General features: G+C 38.5%; 1 protein-coding gene across 2 annotated transcripts in view; it reads left to right on the top strand.

Moving 5' to 3' along the window:
* Window positions 1-85: 85 nt before the first annotated feature.
* Window positions 86-18,425, top strand: part of KBTBD3 (kelch repeat and BTB domain containing 3) — a 34,490-nt gene continuing 16,150 nt past the window's right edge. The window contains exon 1 of one of the 2 annotated variants that reach the window (XM_053594078.1): window positions 86-331. The gene's annotated coding sequence lies outside the window, so the exon portion shown is untranslated. The remainder of the gene's footprint in view (window positions 332-18,425) is intronic. The other variant, XM_053594076.1, reaches the window with a different exon arrangement.

The raw sequence follows: 18,425 nt of genomic DNA, 5'->3' as shown, positions 1-18,425 counted from the left end.
CCTGGCACAAAAACCGCGCGGACGCAGGGGCGGGGCCTTCTGACAGTTTCCAGCCAGCGCCAACGCAGAAGGCGGAGCCTCTCAGCCTCCGCCTCTCGGAGAAAACTGTCGGGGTGGCCGCAGACACGAGCCTCCGCGCTTTGCTGCATCGTGTGACGTCACGTGGGACGTGGCTTCGGAGGCAAGCGCAGTGAGGGACCAAGGCAGAGAGGCCGGCGGTTACGCCACTCACACTTGGGGAAGAGTTAACGGGACAGCGGTGCAAGCCAATCGCAACCAGTTCTCTGGAGGCAGGGAGCCTGGGTGGAGACGGCGGAGACTGCAGTTGCTGGTGGGTGAGCTCCGGGGTCTGAGAGAGGAGTGGGATGGTAGCGCATTATTCCCACGGACTGGGTTTTGCCCCGGCGACCTACATAAAACAGGATTTCCCTGGCGTCAGCTGTTTCTGTCGCTTCTCTGCGTTAGGGGGCCGGAGAGGTTTCCGTGGTTAGGAAAGGTCTGCCGTGGTGACCCCTGGAGTTGTGCAACGCGGCAACCCTGAGTTTTACCTTCCCTGCTTTCAAGTCCCATCCACCCTCACACCGGACGCTTCATACCCATAGCAGCCGCCTGCCCCGAGACCCTCCATCTGAAGGCCAGACACTACCCCCAACTGCGGGGCGCGGGCCCCGCCTGAATCCGGGGCTGTCAGCTAGCAGCTGGCCATTGCTGACCGCTTACTGCGGCGATGCAGTACCCAGGTTCTGTTTTGTGATTGCTAGTGGGCCCTAGGGAGAAACTGAGGATTCCCTTGTGAGTGGTTCCATCGTAACAGAGGTCCTTGCTCTTGGCAGCAGAACCGAGTAAATAACTTAAGCAGCCGTGCAGATAGCCTCAGAGCCTTTCCCCAGATTTTCTCAGACTTTATGAAGGGTCATATTGATGTGTGCCTCTGTTTCCATGGCTATTACATGTAGGCTGTTGTTGACTTTGAGAAAGCCCAGGCGATCAAAGTCCCCATGGGTTTCCGCCCAGGAAAAAGTAGGGCTTTGCAGATGAGTGTAAATGCCTCAGTCGGTGGTCCAGTGGGTGTCATGCTATGCGATCCGGCCAGGAAACACAGCCAAAGGCCAAAAGTACTAATTAACACAAGTACTTGCGTATTATTTATGTTCTCTTTAAAATCTGGGGGTGGCGGGTTCAAACCCGGCCCCGGCCAAAAAGTGCAAAAAAAAAAAAAATCTATATTTGGTTCCATGAACTTTTCATGATATCATAAACCTCTTCATATCCTTTGCAAGTAGATGGAATTTTGAACACTCACAGAAACACACAAATACAAGTCTTCAAAGGTCATAAAATGATATATCAACCTGATATATCAACTTAGCTAATACTTACTAAAAACCCGTGCCAGGTGCCGTATTTAAGATGTTTACTACCTGCCGGAGTGTATAATCTGGCAAGACAGTAAAGCGTATACATAGAAAGCTGCGGTAAGAGAAGTGTAACGGTTAAAAGGCGCCGTGCTGGTAATGCTGTATCAGCAATGATCGTAACTCGGTTCTCCGTTTTAACTTTTTTTTTTTTTGTAGAGACAGAGTTTCACTTTATTGCCCTTGGTAGAGTGCCATGGCCTCACACAGCTCACAGCAACCTCCAACTCCTGGGCTTAGGCGATTCTCCTGCCTCAGCCTCCCGAGTAGCTGGGACTACAGGCGCCTGCCACAATGCCCGGCTATTTTTTGGTTCCAATTTGGCCGGGGCTGGGTTTGAACCCGCGACCCTCGGCATATGGGGCCCGCGCCCTACTCACTGAGCCACAGGCGCCGCCTCTCCGTTTTAACTTTATAACTAACTTTCCTGTTTGTTTTTTTTTAACTGCTTTTTATAACTGATATCTTTTCTGTTTCTAAAACACTTCTGTGTACATTATCATACATGCCTTTCTGTGCATTAGTTATTATATTAGTTATTACTGATGGAGAAGCTGAACTCAGAAAGAAAATTTGTGGAATTTTTTGAATTCAAGTTTAACAACTTATATCCCATTCTGTTACCACTGAACAGGATTTCTGTGTATTAGATCTATGGAGCCTAATATACGGGCAAGTAATGTAGTGGTTATTTGCACTAGTTCTTTCTACCTAGAATATTCTCCTGTCCTTCATCACCACATTCCTTTTTCCTCTGTATCATTCAGGCTCAAATGTCATACCAAAGAGAGTATCTCTGCTCACCCAAAGGATAGCTAACTCTCTCTACTCCCTACTACCAGCTCCAACCCTAGTACCATGGTGAACACAATAGGTTTGTTTAATTTAATTTTCTCTATTTACCTTTTTTAAGAATACCTCAAGACATATGCCTTTTTGCTTTTTAAAAACTTACTTGTCATTCTTCGCAACTTAGCTTAAACCTCACCTTCTCTTAAGGCCTACTCCAAAGTAGTTTTCTTAAAAACAGAATAGTTTGTATAATTCATTTGGTAGTTCCTCTAGTACTACCCTATGACATTGCTCCTGTTGTAATGAATTATTTTCATGTGTGTCATCTCGAGAATTAGAATAAAACTACTTGAGAGGAAATTTCGTGTGTGCTTTAATTTTTACAAATAGTATACATGAGTAAATGTTATTAATTGATGCTTACAGTAGATTTTAATTTCAGGGCTAAGACTTATTTTTATATTCTGTCTGCTTTCCCTCACTTTCAAAAAGAAATATGCAGTTCATAACTAGTATAACTACATTCAATACCCACCCAAATTTTATTGAAGTATTTTTTATTGCATTGGTCAGGAAAGGAAGAGAACTAAAATAATGAGCAATGGTCATCGTGTGAATAATGGTCATTTTGCGTGATCCTGATCTGTGGCTTCTTAGCAGAATTCTCAGAGAATTGTATCCTATGTGTTTCCAGCTCTACCACCAATTGTCTGTGTGACTTTGGGTAAATTACATAGCCTTTTCCAGGTATTAATTCGAATGGAAAGGCATCAAATCAGATTATTTCTAAGTTTAGCTTTTTTTTAAATTAAATCATAGCTGTGTACATTAATGCAATCATGGGGCACCATACACTGGTTTTATAGACCTTTTGACACATTTTCATCACACTGGTTAACATAGCCTTCCTGGCATTTTCTTAGTTATTGTGTTAAGACATTTATATTCTAATTACTAAGTTTCACATGTACCCTTGTAAGTTGCACCGCAGGTGTGATCCCACCAATCACCCTCCCTCTGCCCATCCTCCCCCCTCCCTCCCCTCTCTCTCCCCCTTCCCCCTGTTCTTAGGTTATAACTGGGTTATAGCTTTCATATGAAAGCCATAAATTAGTTTCATAGTAGGACTGAGTACATTGGATACTTTTTCTTCCATTCTTGAGATACATTACTAAGAAGAATATGTTCCAGCTCCATCCATGTAAACATGAAAGAGGTAAAGTCTCCATCTTTCTTTAAGGCTGCATAATATTCCATGGTGTACATATACCACAATTTATTAATCCATTCATGGATCAATGGGCACTTGGGCTTTTTCCATGTCTTAGCAATTATGAATAGGGCTGCAATAAACATTCTGGTACAAATATCTTTGTTATAATGTGATTTTTGGTCTTCTGGGTATATACCTAGTAGGGAAATTATAGGATTGAATGGCAGGTCTATTTTTAGATCTCTAGGTGTTCTCCAAACATCTTTCCAAAAGGAATGTATTAATTTTCATTCCCACCAGCAATGTGAAAGTGTTCCCTTTTCTCCACATCCACACCAAAATCTCTGGTTTTGGGATTTTGTGATATGGTCTAATCTTACTGGAATTAGATGATATCGCAAAGTAGTTTTGATTTGCATGTCTCTGATGATTAAAGATGATGAGCATTTTTTTCATATGTCTGTAGGCCATGTGCCTGTCTTCTTCAGAGAAGTTTCTCTTCAAGTCCCTTGTCCAGCCTGCGATGGGATCACTTGTTCTTTTCTTGCTTATACATTTGAGTTCTCTGTGGATTCTGTTTATTAAACCTTTGTCAGAGAAATAACCTATAAATATCTTCTCCCATTCTGAGGGCTGTTTGCTTGCTTTATTTACTGTGTTCTTGGCTGTGCAGAAGCTTTTTAGCTTGATAAGGTCCCAGTAGTGTATTTTTGAAGCTGCTTCAATTGCCTGGGGGTCCTTCTCATAAAATACTCGCCCAGACTGATTTCTTCAAGGGTTTTTCCTGCACTCTCCTAGTATTTTTATAGTTTCATGTCTTAAGTTTAAATCTTTAATCCAGTGAGAGTCTATCTTACCCTTTTCCCTGAAAATAAGACATCCTCCAAAAATAAGACCTACTTACAGGAAAGATAAGATGTCCCCTGAAAATAAGACCTAGCGCATCTTTGGGAGCACACCTTAAAATAAGACATTGTCTTATTTTCGGGGAAACAGGGTAGTTAATGGTGAAAGGTGTGGGTCCAGTTTCAGTCTTCTACAGGTTGACAGCCAGTTCACCCAGCACTATTTGTTAAATAGGAAATCTTTTCCCAACTGAATGCTTTTAATTGTCTTGTCATCTCTTGGTTCTCTATTCTGTTCCAGACATCTACTTCCCTGTTTTTGTGCCAGTACCAAGCTGTTTTGATCACTATTGATTTATAGTATAGTCTGAGGTCTGGTAGCGTGATTCCTCCTGCTTTGTTTTTATTTCTGAGTAATGTCGAGGTTTTTTCTGATTCCATATAAAATGAACTATTATTTTTTCGAGATCTTTAAAGTATGACAGTGCAGCTTTAATAGGGATTACATTAAAATTGTATATTGCTTTGGGTAGTATGGACATTTTAACAATGTTAATTCTTCCCAGCCATGAGCATGGTATGTTTTTCCATGTGTTAACATTTTCAGCATTTCTTTTCTTAGAGTTTCATAGTTCTCTTTATAGAGATCTTTCACGTCCTTTGTTAGATAAACTCCCAAATATTTCATCTTCTTTGGCACTAAGGTGAATGGAATAGAGACCTTAACTGTTTTTTCAGCTTGACTGTTGTTGATATATATAACGGCTACCGATATATGAATGTTGATTTTGTAACCTGAGACACTGCTATATTCCTTGATCACTTCTAAGAGTTTTGTAGTAGAGTCCTTAGTGTTTTCCAGATATACAATCATATCATCTGCGAAGAGTGAAAGTTTGATCTCTTCTGACCCTATATGGATACCATTGATTGCCTTTTCTTCCCTAATTGTGGTGACTAAAACTTCCATTACAATGTTAAAGAGCAGTGGAGACAATGGGCAGCCTTGTCTGGTTCCTGATCTGAGTGGAAGTGATTTCAATTTAATTCCATTCAGTACGATATTGGCTATGGGTTTGCTGTAGATGGCCTCTATCAGTTTAAGAAATATCCCTTCTATACCAATTTTCTTAAGTCTTCTGATCCTGAAGGGATGCTGGATGTTATCAAAAGCTTTTTCTGCGTCAATTGAGAGAATCATATGGTCTTTGTTTTTTAATTTGTTTATGTGCTGAATTATACTTATAGATTTACGGATATTGAACCAGCTTGAGACCCTGGGATAAAACCGACTTGGTCATGATGTATAATTTGTTTGATGTGTTGCTGGATTCTGTTTGTTAGGATCTTGTTGAATATTTTTGCATCTATATTCATTAGTGATATTGGTCTATAATTTTCTTTTCTTGTTGGGTCTTTTACTGGTTTGGGGATCAGGGTGATGTTTGCTTCATAGAACGTGTTGGGTAGTCTTCCTTCTTTTTCTACCTTTTGGAACAGGTTGAGTAATATAGGTACTAGTTCCTCTTTAAAGGTTTGGTAGAATTCTGACGTGAAGCCATCTGGTCCCGGGCTTTTCTTTTTAGGGAGATTTTGTATGGTTGATGCTATTTCAGAACTTGATATTGGCCTGTTCAACATTTCCACTTGATTCTCGCTATGTCTTGGAACGTGGTGTGCCTCCAATATTGGTCAATTGCCTTCAGATTTTCATATTTCTGAGAATGAAGTTTCTTGTAATATTCATTAAGGATTTTTTGAATTTCTGAGGAGTATGTTGTTATTTCGTCTTTGTCATTTCTGATTGATGAAATTAGAGATTTTGCTCTTTTTTTCCTGGTTAGGTTAGCCAAAGGTTTATCTATTTTATTGACCTTTTCAAAAAACCAACTTTTTGATTTATTGATCTGTTATATAATTCTTTTGTTTTCAATTTCATTTAATTCTGCTGTGATTTCGGTTATTTGTTTTCTTCTGCTGGGTTTGGGGTTGGAATGTTCTTCTTTTTCCAGTTGCTTGAGATGTCCCTTTAAGTTGTAGACTTCCTCTCTTTCTGTTCTCTTGAGGAAGGCTTGCAGTGCCCTAAATTTCTCTCTTAGGACTGCTTTTGCAGTATCCATGAGGTTCTGATAATTCGTGTCTTCCTTGTTATTTTGTTCCAGAAATTTGGCACTTTCCTTCTTAATCTAATCTCTGACCCAGCTATCATTCAGCATAAGGTTATTTAACTTCTATGTTTTTGTATGAGTATGCAGATTCCTGTTGTTACTGAGTTCATCTTTTATTCCATGGTGGTCTGAGAAGATGCAAGGAATAATTTCTATTCCTTTAATTTTACTGAGGTTAGACTTGTGACCTAAGATGTGGTCGATTTTGGAGTATGTTCCGTGGGCTGATGAGAAGAATGTGTATTCAGTTTTGTTGGGATGAAATGTTCTGTAGGTGTCTGCTAAATCCAGATGTTGGATGGTTAGGTTTAAATCTAAAATTTCTTTGCTCAGCTTCTTAGTGGAGGATCTATCCGACACTGCCAAAGGAGTGTTGAAATCTCTGACTATTATGGACCTGGAGGAAATCAAGTTGCTCATGTCTGTTAGAGTTTCTTTTATAAACTGAGGTGCATTCTGGTTGGGTGCATAAATATTCATAATTGAAATCTCATCATATTGAGTATTACCCTTAACAAATATGAAGTGACCATTCTTATCCTTCCTTACTTTTGTTGGTTTAAAGCCTATTGTGTCTGCAAATAGAATTGCAACACCTGCTTTTTTCTGATTTCCATTTGCCTGAAATATGGACGACCACCCTTTCACCCTGAGTCTATATTTATCTTTGAAGTTAAGATGTGAGTCTTGTATGCAGCAAATATCTGGCCTGAGTTTTTGTATCCAGTCAGCTAACCTGTGCCTCTTTAGAGGACAGTTTAAGCCATTCACATTAATGGAGAATATTGATAAGTCTGGTAAAATGTTGGGTATCGAGTTTGTCGAAAGTCCAGTGGACATTTTTAATCCTTTTCCACTGTGGAAGTTGGAGTTTGATCAAAAGTTTCTGAGTGAGTTTACTTTTCTGGTAGAGGATTGGGCTGGTCATTATGGAGGATAGGTCTGAGAATATCCTGAAGAGCTGGTTTTGTTATGGCAAATTTCTTCAACATATGAATGTCATTAAAGTATTTAATTTCTCCATCATAAATGAATCTCAGTTTAGCTTGACACAGGATCCGGGGTTGAAAGTTATTTTGCTTTAGGATATTAAGAGTTGGGCGGCGCCTGTGGCTCAGTCAGTAAGGCGCCAGCCCCATATACCGAGGGTGGCGGGTTCGAACCCGGCCCCGGCCAAACAGCAACCAAAAAATAGCCGGGCGTTGTGGCGGGCACCTGTAGTCCCAGCTACTCGAGAGGCTGAGGCAAGAGAATTGCTTAAGCCCAGGAGTTGGAGGTTGCTGTGAGCTGTGTGAGGCCACGGCACTCTACCGAGGGCCATAAAGTGAGACTCTCTCTCTACAAAAAAAAAAAAAAAAAATGGATATTAAGAGTTGATGACCACCCTCTTCTGGCTTGAAAAGTTTCATCAGAGAGATCTGCAGTCATTCTAATATTCTTCCCTTTGTAGGTAATGGATTTCTTACATCTGGCTGCTTTCAGAATTTTCTCCTTCATATTAACTTTAGTGAAGTTAATTATGATATGCCTGGGGGATGTCTTATTCAGATTGTGTCGTGCTGGGGTTCTGAAACTGTCTGCTATCTGAATTTCAGAATCTCTTGGCATGTCTGGAAAATTCTCTTTCATAATTTCATGGAGAAGGGCCTCTGTGCCTTGCAAGGCCACTTGATCACTTTCAGGGATTCCATTGAGGCAGATATTACCCTTCTTCAAACTATCCCAGGGCTCTCTGAGAGAATGATCCATTTTTGCTCTCCATTTCCCTTCTTCTTTGAGAGATTGGGAGCATTCAAAAGCTTTATCTTCAGTGTCAGAAATCCTTTTTCTGCTTGCTCCACTCTGTTACTGAGGAATTCTATTGTATTTTTCTGTTCTTTAAGGGCTGCAAATCCTTGGTTCAGTGCATCAAAATCTTTGGTGGTTTTGTCTTCAAATTCGTTAAATTCTTGAAACAACTTTTGAATTTCTCCTCGAATTTGTAATTCTGACTTTTGACTTGCTGCTAGATTTTCTAATTCCAAATTTTTCTCCATTCTATTAATCTTGTTTGCAATCCAAATTCTGAATTCAATTTCTGACATCTCGGCCAGCTGTTTATGAATGGGATCTTCAGTTACATCTGCCATATCTTTCCTTGGGGTGGTTGATCTATTCTGGTTATTCATGTTACCAGAGTTTTTCCACTGATTGCACCTCATGATTATTTTATACCATTTGATTTTTCTCCTGGAGCTTTGTCGAGGACCCATACGGTGCTATGGCCTGAGAAACTGGGGACCTGTTTTGTGTGATGGGGCTAAGTGTCTCTGTCTGACCCTAGTGAAACAGTTACTCTGGGTTGAAGTCTCAGCTGTGGAGAAATACCAGCAATTAAGTCACCCCACCCACCACAGGCAACAATTGGAAAAGGAAAATCAAACCTTCCTACAACCACACACCCAGGGCACCACTTGGATAGTCCTCGGGTGATTAGCTTAGTTCAAAAGTTCCAAACCAATCGTCTCAGTCAGCACCTGTCTCAGGTGGGAGGGTTTAAAAGGTTTCTGGCAACTAGATCGCAGGGGTCTGCTGACAACTCAATATGACTTGCTCCGGTGCTCCGTGAAGTCAGGAGGACCCACCCAGCAAATAGATTAGTCTGGGGATGTTGATGCCTCCTTCCCCACCTTGCACCTCTGTCACACTCAGTCACTGATAACCCTGCAGGGCTGTGACCCAGTTGCCTGTAGTGAACACATACTCCAGGGGTTTGCACCTGCCTGAATCATAAGGAAATCTGTATCTGCTCAGCCAGGCCTCTGCACTCTGCCTCTATCCAACAGGGGGAGTTGAGGCCTGACAACCTAGGCACTTGATGGAGGTTGGGGGTGTTCACTCAGTTCCAGCCCTGCCCCTGATTGATGTTACTGACAGAACAGAACAGAACAATTTTGCGGGAATGTGTTTCTGTCCCTGCTAAATTCCCCTACAGAAGAGAAGCTGTTTTGAGTTCCCAGAGCCTGCGCCTCAGGGCCTGTCTTTGTTCCTGCAAGTTTGTATTCAGTTAGCTGTCAGTTCTAGCCTCCTGCCTTCCTTTGTCTATAGGTTGACGATCCCCTGAGGGCTGGGTGTGTCTTAGGCTCAGTAAAGCAGTCCTATGGGTCAGCCCCACCCTGGGAATTCCGGCTCTGTGCGTGCATTTTCTAGTCCCCGCGCTCCACCCAGACCCGTACTGCCTCAGGCAAACACTTTACTCACGGGGCCTGCATTTCCGTCCCAGATCTGTTCTGCAGTGGTTGCCACTTGAGAATATGCCAGTCCCCCTCTGGTTGCCCAGGGAGACAGGGGGTGTGGCTTTGGAATATCTGGGAGTGTGCCCTATTGTTGTCAAAAACGGCTGCTGCTCTGCGTCTAGGGGCACCGCTGCTCGTATGGCATGGTTCCCTTTCAGCTGACTATCCTCTCCTCACTCCTGTGCCACAGAATCAGCACTGACCAGCTGCAGTCTAGTCCCTGTCCACACCCCTCGAGAGATTACCCAAGAATCTGGTCTCCTGGGTGACTGCCTCCAGACCTCAGAGTGAGAGTGGAGGGGAGTGCTGGGAGCTCAGAATTGCAGGTAGAGAATATATACAGTTTTATACAGTTTTATACCTGGCAGGAGAATGCCATGGCACCCTAGTAGGGGAGGTAGGTCCAGTTTTTGGAGGGTCTCTCCCATGGAGTGTAGTGGGAGGACCTTTGAACTCTGCTCATTTGTTATTGGGGCACTCCAAGCCATTCTCATGGGGAAGGGGACTCCCGTCCACTTGCTGATGGATTTTGTACCTTGTGTTTGTATCCTTGGGGTTGCAGCTCGCCCCAGCGGGGTTGATGTGTGCTCTTCAACCTTCGTTCTTGGTGCAGCTCTCCTAAGTTTAGCTTTTTATTGAGTCACAAATGTCATTCTACTCTAACCTTTTTTTCCTAAGACTTTGTTGAATAGCTCTATAATTCTACCAGTTTCTCAAGGAACACACCATGACTCTTTTTGTCTCTCACATCCAATCCATCCTATATTCCTATTAGTTCTACTTCTAAAATGGAGCTAAATCCATGTATTTCTTTTTATCACCAGTGTTTATACTCTGGTTTAAACCATCATCATTTCTCACTTGAAATACTGATTCATTTTCCAGCCTCTTCCAATTCTGTCCTCTATGCCATAAGTACTTGTCTCGAGAGCTAGCTGTAAAAAGCCATGCCCTTAATCACTATGCTGTATCCCCTTATAATTAGACTGAGGAGGAGAAGTTAGTGACACAGGAAACCTAAAGAGTATTTCAAGAAAAGGGACTATTTAACAGAGTGAATATTCCTTAAAGGTTAAAAGAGATGAAAAGGGAGAAGTGAGCATTTGACTTCAAAATGGTAGTGTGGTGACGATGACAGGGACAGCTTTAGCATTGGTCAGTTAAAGGAGGAGAACTTGACTGCAGTGGATGGAGGTGGTAACTGGAGGTGATTCTGCCACAGAGTGTTTTAAAGAAGGCTTTCTGCATTAGGGAGCAGAAAAATGGGATGTCATTAGAGGGTAATGTAAGGTCAAAGGATGGATTTTTATTTGACATTTGTTTAAAGATGAGAGATACTAGAATTTTTATACTGATGGGAAATGTCCAGTAGAATGAGATAAATTATTAATGTGGTACATAGTGTGTGGCTGTGTGGTGTGTTGTGTTTGTGTGCGTTTTCCACTCTAAAGCATACTCCAGAGGAAAGGACCTTGTCTGTACCCCTTTTAACTGTTTCCCTATTATCTATAATAGTGCCTGCCATGGTAATGATTACTCCATAAACTTTCTAGTATTTGTTGAATAAATGAATGATTTGGTCTCTAATGATTACTCCATAAACTTTCTCGTTATTTGTTGAATAAATGAATGATTTGGTCTCTACTTCTCTTACTGTCTTTCTCTATTTTTTGAAAAATCAGATTATGTCACTGTTCAGTTTAAAGGCATCAGAAGTTACTGATATACTTTTAGAACAAAATTCCAGCTTCTGTGGCCCATAGAGTCTGCATGATGTAGCCACCTGTCTTCTGCAGTTCTATCTCCTGACATGCTTGCTTTCTTAACTAAACCCCAGCCACACTGGTCACCTTGAATTTATTAAAACTGAAGGACTTTTGGCTTGGCGCTCGTAGCACAGTCGTTACAGCGCTAGCCAAATACCAAAGCTGGTGGGTTCCAACCCAGCCCAGGCCAGCTAAACAGCAATGCAACAAAAAATAGCCAGCATTTGGTGGGCGCCTATAGTCCCAGCTACTTGGAGGCTGAGGCAAGAGAATCACTTAAGCCCCAGAGTGTGAGGTTGCTGTGAGCTATGACGTCACGGCATTCCTACTGAGGGTGACATAGTGAGACTCTGTCTCAAAACAAAAACAAAAACACCAACCCGCCCCCCCCCAAAAAAAAAAACAACTACAGGACTCTTTTTGTGCTGTTGGGCTTTATACATGATTTATCCCACCATCCTTAGATCTCCATTTAAATGACAACTTCTCAGAAAAGCTTTCTCTACCATGGTAGTGGGATGAGCTCAAAGGGTCTGGAGCCAGACTGCCTGAGTTCACATGCCAGGTCCCCACTTACTTAGTGTGGGACCTTAGGCAAATTATTTAAATTAAAAGCCTCATTTTTTTCTGTCTATAAAGTAAGGATAATAATAGTATCTGCTTTATGTAGTTGTATTGAGGATAGATAAAGCATATAGTACAGAGCCCGGTGCTTAGTAAGCACCACATATGTTCACATTAACATTGTTATCTGAAACTGAATGTCCCTCGTTGTTTCTTTTAATTTTCATTTCCCAGTTGCTTCTTCATAGTATTTATAACCATTTGTAATTATTTATTTGTGCAGCTTATCTGTTGTCTGTCTTACTAGATACTGAACACCAAGAAAAGCAGGGACCAAGTCTGTATTTTATTCTCTTTACCATCTCTAGTACCTAATTCAGTGCCTGTCTTATAGTTAGTATCTATAATAAATATCAAATAGGATAGGATAGAAATCTTGCTTTTATTGAAACATAAGTTACCAAATTTGTGTAACTGGAGGACCCAATGAAATCAAAGCCCAGATCAGTCGGAACACGACTGCCAGCCTTGGCTCTGGTTTAATATCCTACTTCTATAGAGTGAAATATGATTTTTTGTCATTACTTTATATTGAAGCATGTTTCTTAGTGTTGACTTTTGTACTTTAACTCAGTTATTTAAATCAAATTTTAATGGAAGATGTTAAAAGAAAAAGAATATTGTGAAAATTGATTCAGCATCTTGGGTAGGAAGGTGTTTCCTTGAAACTGAGACATAATCTTATAAAATACACTACTACTGAGAAAGAACAATATTCCAACTTAATTCCAACTTATGGCACAACTCTTTATCACTTGGAATTTTTATACTTATGCAAAAAGCCCCTTTTTAAAAAAAAATCACATATACTCATACATACCTGAAAAGAAAAATACTAACAAAAGCAAATTAGCTGAGGCACTCTTAAAACTTCTTAACATTTAAAGTTGACTCACTTCCAACTCAGTCTCTGAATTCATGTTTTATCCATACAGTAACATTCTCTGTGTAGCACAGGAGCGATATGCAATTTCTTAACCTAATGTCCTTTATTATTGGCATGGTATTCTTCTAAGATGCTGATATCTATTCTTCAAGTTTAATACATATATAATTACAAATATTTCACAAGTGCTAAACACCCAAAAAGATGATAAGATACCTGTCAATTTCAAGTGTGTTAGGTGTGAAAAATTTTTTTTCTTAAAATCAGTGAAATATCATAAATAAATTCGAAGAATATTTGGAGAAAATAATTGCCATGTAAATCTTTTCCCTAGAATTAAGAATTGATGGTTAATAATGTTATTGATTTTAATCTTTAATATTCATACATTACTTGACAATATTAATTTAATATTCATGATATCATTTAAGTCTCACTGCAGTCTATTACAATGGGTGTGTCCATGATGCAAATAAAGAAGCCAAAGCCTCAGAGAGCTTGAGTGGGGGTAAGTAGGAAGTGATGGACTATTGAGGACCATCACTCCAGTTCCAAAGGCCACCTTCTTTGTTATTTGCAAAATACACTTATACAAGTAGTGATTTACTCAAACCAAATTTAAGATATTGGCATTTTCAGCTCCTTGGATTCGTCATTCTGTATAGAATATACATAGCAGGCTTTAGTTTTTTTTTGCTTTTTGAGACTGAGTCTCACTATGTCACCCTGTGTCGTGGTGTCACAGCTCACAGCAACCTCAAACTCTTGGGCTTAAACGATTCTCTTGCCATAGCCTCTGGAATAGCTGGCACTACAAGAGCCCACTGCAATGCCTGGCTATTTTTTGGTTGCAGTTGTCATTGTTTAGCAGGCCTGGGACAGGCTTGAACCTGCCAGCCTTGGTGTATGTGGCCAGCGCCCTACTCACTGAGCTATGGGCACTGAGCCAGGCTTTAGTTTTTTAACAACTTTGTAAAGGTGAATAACTATGTATAATCCTAATATATTACTTTAGAATACTTGAATTTTCTAGTAAAAAATTACTTTGTGTTTACATCATTGGTTTCAATTATTACTTATGACCATGAATGTCAGTAATTGACTTAATCAAACACAAGACTAAATTACATGCATGATTTTAAAAAGTTAATTAAAAAGTGTTTGTAGTTGGGGTATTTAACATTGATAGTTTTTATCCTTCTGGAAGTTACTGGTTTGGGTATCTTTTTGTTGTTTTATTTTCTACTTATTTTAAAATTTACTTTGTACCAAAATAATGTTCTAAATTCTATTTTATATTCTATTCTAAAATTCTATTTTAGAATTTACTTTGTACGAAAATAATGTTTTCTTTGCATTTCCTAAGTGTTTTAGGAAATAAAACAATAAAAAACATGGAATATCAAGGTAGTTTCTGAATTGAATTCATGTTTTGTTTTGTTTTTTGAGACAGAGCTGTTGCCCTGGGCAGAGTGCTGTGGCATCACAGCTCACAGCAGCCACCAACTCCTGGGCTCAAGTGATTCTCCTGCCTCTGCCTCCCAAATAGCTGGGACTACCAGTGCCTGCCACAATGCCCGGCTATTTTTTGGTTGCAGCGTCATTGTCGTTTGGCAGCCTGGGCTGAATTCGAACCTGCCAGCTCAGGAGTATGTGGTTGGCGCCTCAGCCGCTTGAGCCACAGACACTGAGCCTGAATTCATGTTTTATCTTTTAATTAAAAAAATTAAATAATTATAGATACACAGAAAGTTGCCAAGATAGTATACAGTACTGCCATGTACCGTGTACCCAGTTTCCTGTAATAGTTTCATCCATAATTGTAGTAAAAATGATCAAAACCAGGAATTTGACATTGGTACAATGTGTGTGTGTAGCTGCATGTCCTTTTCTCACATATAGATTTCTAGAACATCAAGTCAGTCAAGATACAGATCACTGTAGATTACCACAAAGGTCTCCCTTATACACACCCAGGCCCATCAGCTTCAGCTCTTGCAACCATTAATGTGCATCCATGTCTGTATTACTGTTATTTCAAGAATGTTAGATAAATGAAATTGTATGTCATTTGACCTTTTGAGATTTGCTTTTTTTAACTGATCGTAATGCCTTTGAAATCCGTTTACATTGACATATATGCACATATCAATAGTTTGTCTCTTTTTAATGGTGAGTAATATTCTACAGTGAATGAGTAAACAAACTGTGACTCAACATTTTGCACAACAATTTGGTCATTTTGAGGTTTTTGAGTATACAAATGACACTGTTATGAAAGAGCACGCACAGATTTTTGTGCACACATGAATTCTCATTTCTCCAGGATAAATGCTCAGCAGTACCATTGTTGGGTAATATGGTAAATGTGTGTTTAATTTTTTTTTAAGAAATTGCAAAACTATTTCTACTAGCAATGTGTTGGTGATCTAGTGTCTTGGTACTCTCTCAAGCATTTGTGTTGTCACTATTTTTTATTTTAGCTATTCTGATAGATAAGTGATATTTCATTCTGTTCTTAATTTGCATTTCCCTAATGACTAAAGATATTAAACAACTTTTCATGTGCTTATTTGTCATCTATATATTCTCTTTGGTGAAATATCCCTATGCCTTTTAGTCATTTTTAATTGTATTATCTGTTTTTTTCTGACGAGTTTTAAGAGTTCTCTATATGTTCTACCTTTATCAGTCTTGTAGATATTTTCTCCTTGCTCGCAGCTTATCTTTTCATCCTCTTAACAGAATCTTTCACAGAGAAAAAGTATATATAACTTTGATAAAACCAGTCTGTTTTTTTTTTCTTTTACATATTGTGCTTTTGATGTCTAAGTAATCATTGACAAATGCCTGGTTATAAAGATTTTCTCCTGTCTTTTCTTCTAAAAGGTTTGTTTTTGTATTTTATGTTTAAATCTATAATTCATTTTAAGTTAATTTTTATATAAAGTGTGATGTTCAGGCTGAGGTTCATTTTTTTTGCCTTTGGATATCCATTTGCTTCAGCACTTTTTGTTGAAAAGATTATTTTTTCCTTATTGAATAGCTTTTGTACCTTTGCCAAAAGCCACTTGGTTATAGTTGTGTTGGGCTATTTCTCAATTCTGTGTTCAGGTCTACTGATCTACATGTCTATCCTTTCACTAATATCATACAACCTTTATTACTATGGTTGTAGTAAATCTCGAAACAGACTAATTTTTCCCACATTATTCTTTTTCAAAATTGTATTAGATATTCTAGTGTTTTTATCATTCCATATACATTTTACTGTAATTTCATTGATATCTACAAAAAAAAAATCTTGTTAGGATTTTGTGAAGAATTGTGTTAAACTTATATATCAGTTTGGAGTGAATCAACATCTTACTATGTTGACTTTTCCAATTTGCAGACACAGCATGCCTTTCCATTTATTGCATCTTCTTTGATTTCTTTTGTTAACATTTTATAGTTTTAAGCACACAAGTCTTATTCATATTTTATTAGATTTATACCTAAGTATTTCTTTCTCTCCTTTCTTTTGTATTTTTAACTTTTGTTTCTACGAATTCATTGCTAGTATTTAGAAATATGGCTGGGTTTTGTCTGTTGCTCTTGTGTCCTATGGCATTGCTGAACTCGCTTATTCATTCTGTGAGGTTCTTTTGGTAGATTCCTTGGAATTTTCCACATAGACTGTCTTGGCATTTGCAAATGGAGACAGTTTTGTTTCTTCCTTTCCAGCATATATACCTTTCATTGAATTTTCTTGGTTAAGTGTGCTCGCTGTACCGTCTAGTTCATAGCTGTGGTAAGAGTGGACATCCTTGCTGTTTTCCTCATCTTAAGGTGAAGACATTCCATTTTCTGCCACTAAATATAATGAAAAAAATAAATAAATAAATATTAATATAATGTTAGCTATAGACTTTTGTTTGATATTTTTCTGCCAGGTTGAAGTGGAGAAACTTTTCCACTCTATTCCTTGTTTGCTAAGAGTTTTTGTCATGAATGGGTATTGTATTTTGTCAAATGCTTTTTCTGTATCAAATGATACAATAAATCTGCCCACTGATACTCAAATATTGAGCCAGTCTTATAAGCATGAATAAACTTACTTGGCCATAAGGTATAATTCCTTATTTCTTTTTGCTAACATTTTGTTAAGAATTTTTACATGTATATTTGTGACAAATCTTGGTCTGTAGTTGTTGGGTTTTGTTTGTTTGTTTGAGATATTGTCTTTGTCCAGAGTACCACAGTAATACTGGTTTCATAAAATTAATTGGAAAGTATTCCCTCCTCTTCAATTTTTTGGAAGAAATTGTGTAGAATTGGTATAATTATTCTTAAAATTTTTGGAAAGTTTACTTTCCTTAATGGTTATAGGGCTGTTCACATAATATATTTCATGCTAGGTGAGTTGTAATCATATAAGTACTTAGTGCTATAAATTTTCCCTCAACACAGTTTTAGCTGCATCTCCCAAATTCTGATGTATTTTCATTTTTCTTCAATTCACTGTATTTTTAAAATTACTCAGGAGACTTTATCTTTGATCCATGGCTTATTTAGAAGTATGTTATTGACCTTCCAAGTGCTTGGAGATTTTTATGTTTTTGTTATTGTTTTCTAATTCATTTCATCATGGTCAGAGAATATAATCTGTGATTTCAATTTTACATTGTTTGAGGGGTTTTTTTATGGGACAGATTATGGTCAGTCTAGGTATGTGTTCCATAGGCACTGAAAAAAGGAATATATTTTGCTATTGTTAGGTGGAGTTTTCTATAAATGTTGGTTAGATTCTGTTGGTTGATGGCATTGTTCAATTTTTATTTCCTTATAGATTTCCTGTCTAGCTCTATTAATTTTAGAGAGAAGAATGGTGAAATTTCTGTCTTTTGTAGTGGATTTATCTATTTTTGTTTTTATTTTATCAGTTTTTGCTTCACATGTTTTACAGTCCTATTGTTTGAAGCATATACATTTTGATTGTTAGCCTTCTTGGTAGATTAACATTACATAATATTCCTCTTTGTCCCTGATAATTTCCCTCACTAAAGTCTACTTTATCATATAATTATATTGCCATACTTGCTTTCTTTTAATTAATGCTTGAATAGTATCTCTTTTTTCTTTATTTTTTATATCATTTGAAGTTTGTTACTTGTAAGAAGTATAAAGGTTTGGGTCACTTTTTTAGTCTACTCTGGCAGTCTCTATCTTTTATTTAGTGTATATAGACCATTTACATTTAGTACAGTTCTTGATATGTTAGTACTTAAGTATATAATTTATTTTTTGTTTTCTGTTTATTCTCCTTGTTTTTAGTTCTCAGTTTTCTTTTCTCTATCTGCTTGTGGGTTACTTGAACCTTTTTTAGAATTTCACCCTGATTTATCTGTAGTGACTTTCATTATTATCTCTCTGCATACATGTTTTCAGTGGTTGTTCAG

The sequence above is a fragment of the Nycticebus coucang genome, chromosome 6 (assembly GCF_027406575.1).
Source record: "Nycticebus coucang isolate mNycCou1 chromosome 6, mNycCou1.pri, whole genome shotgun sequence".
Taxonomy (NCBI): Eukaryota; Metazoa; Chordata; class Mammalia; order Primates; family Lorisidae; genus Nycticebus; species Nycticebus coucang.
Note: the sequence above shows the minus strand (reverse complement) of the source record. Positions and strands in the feature narration are given on the sequence as shown.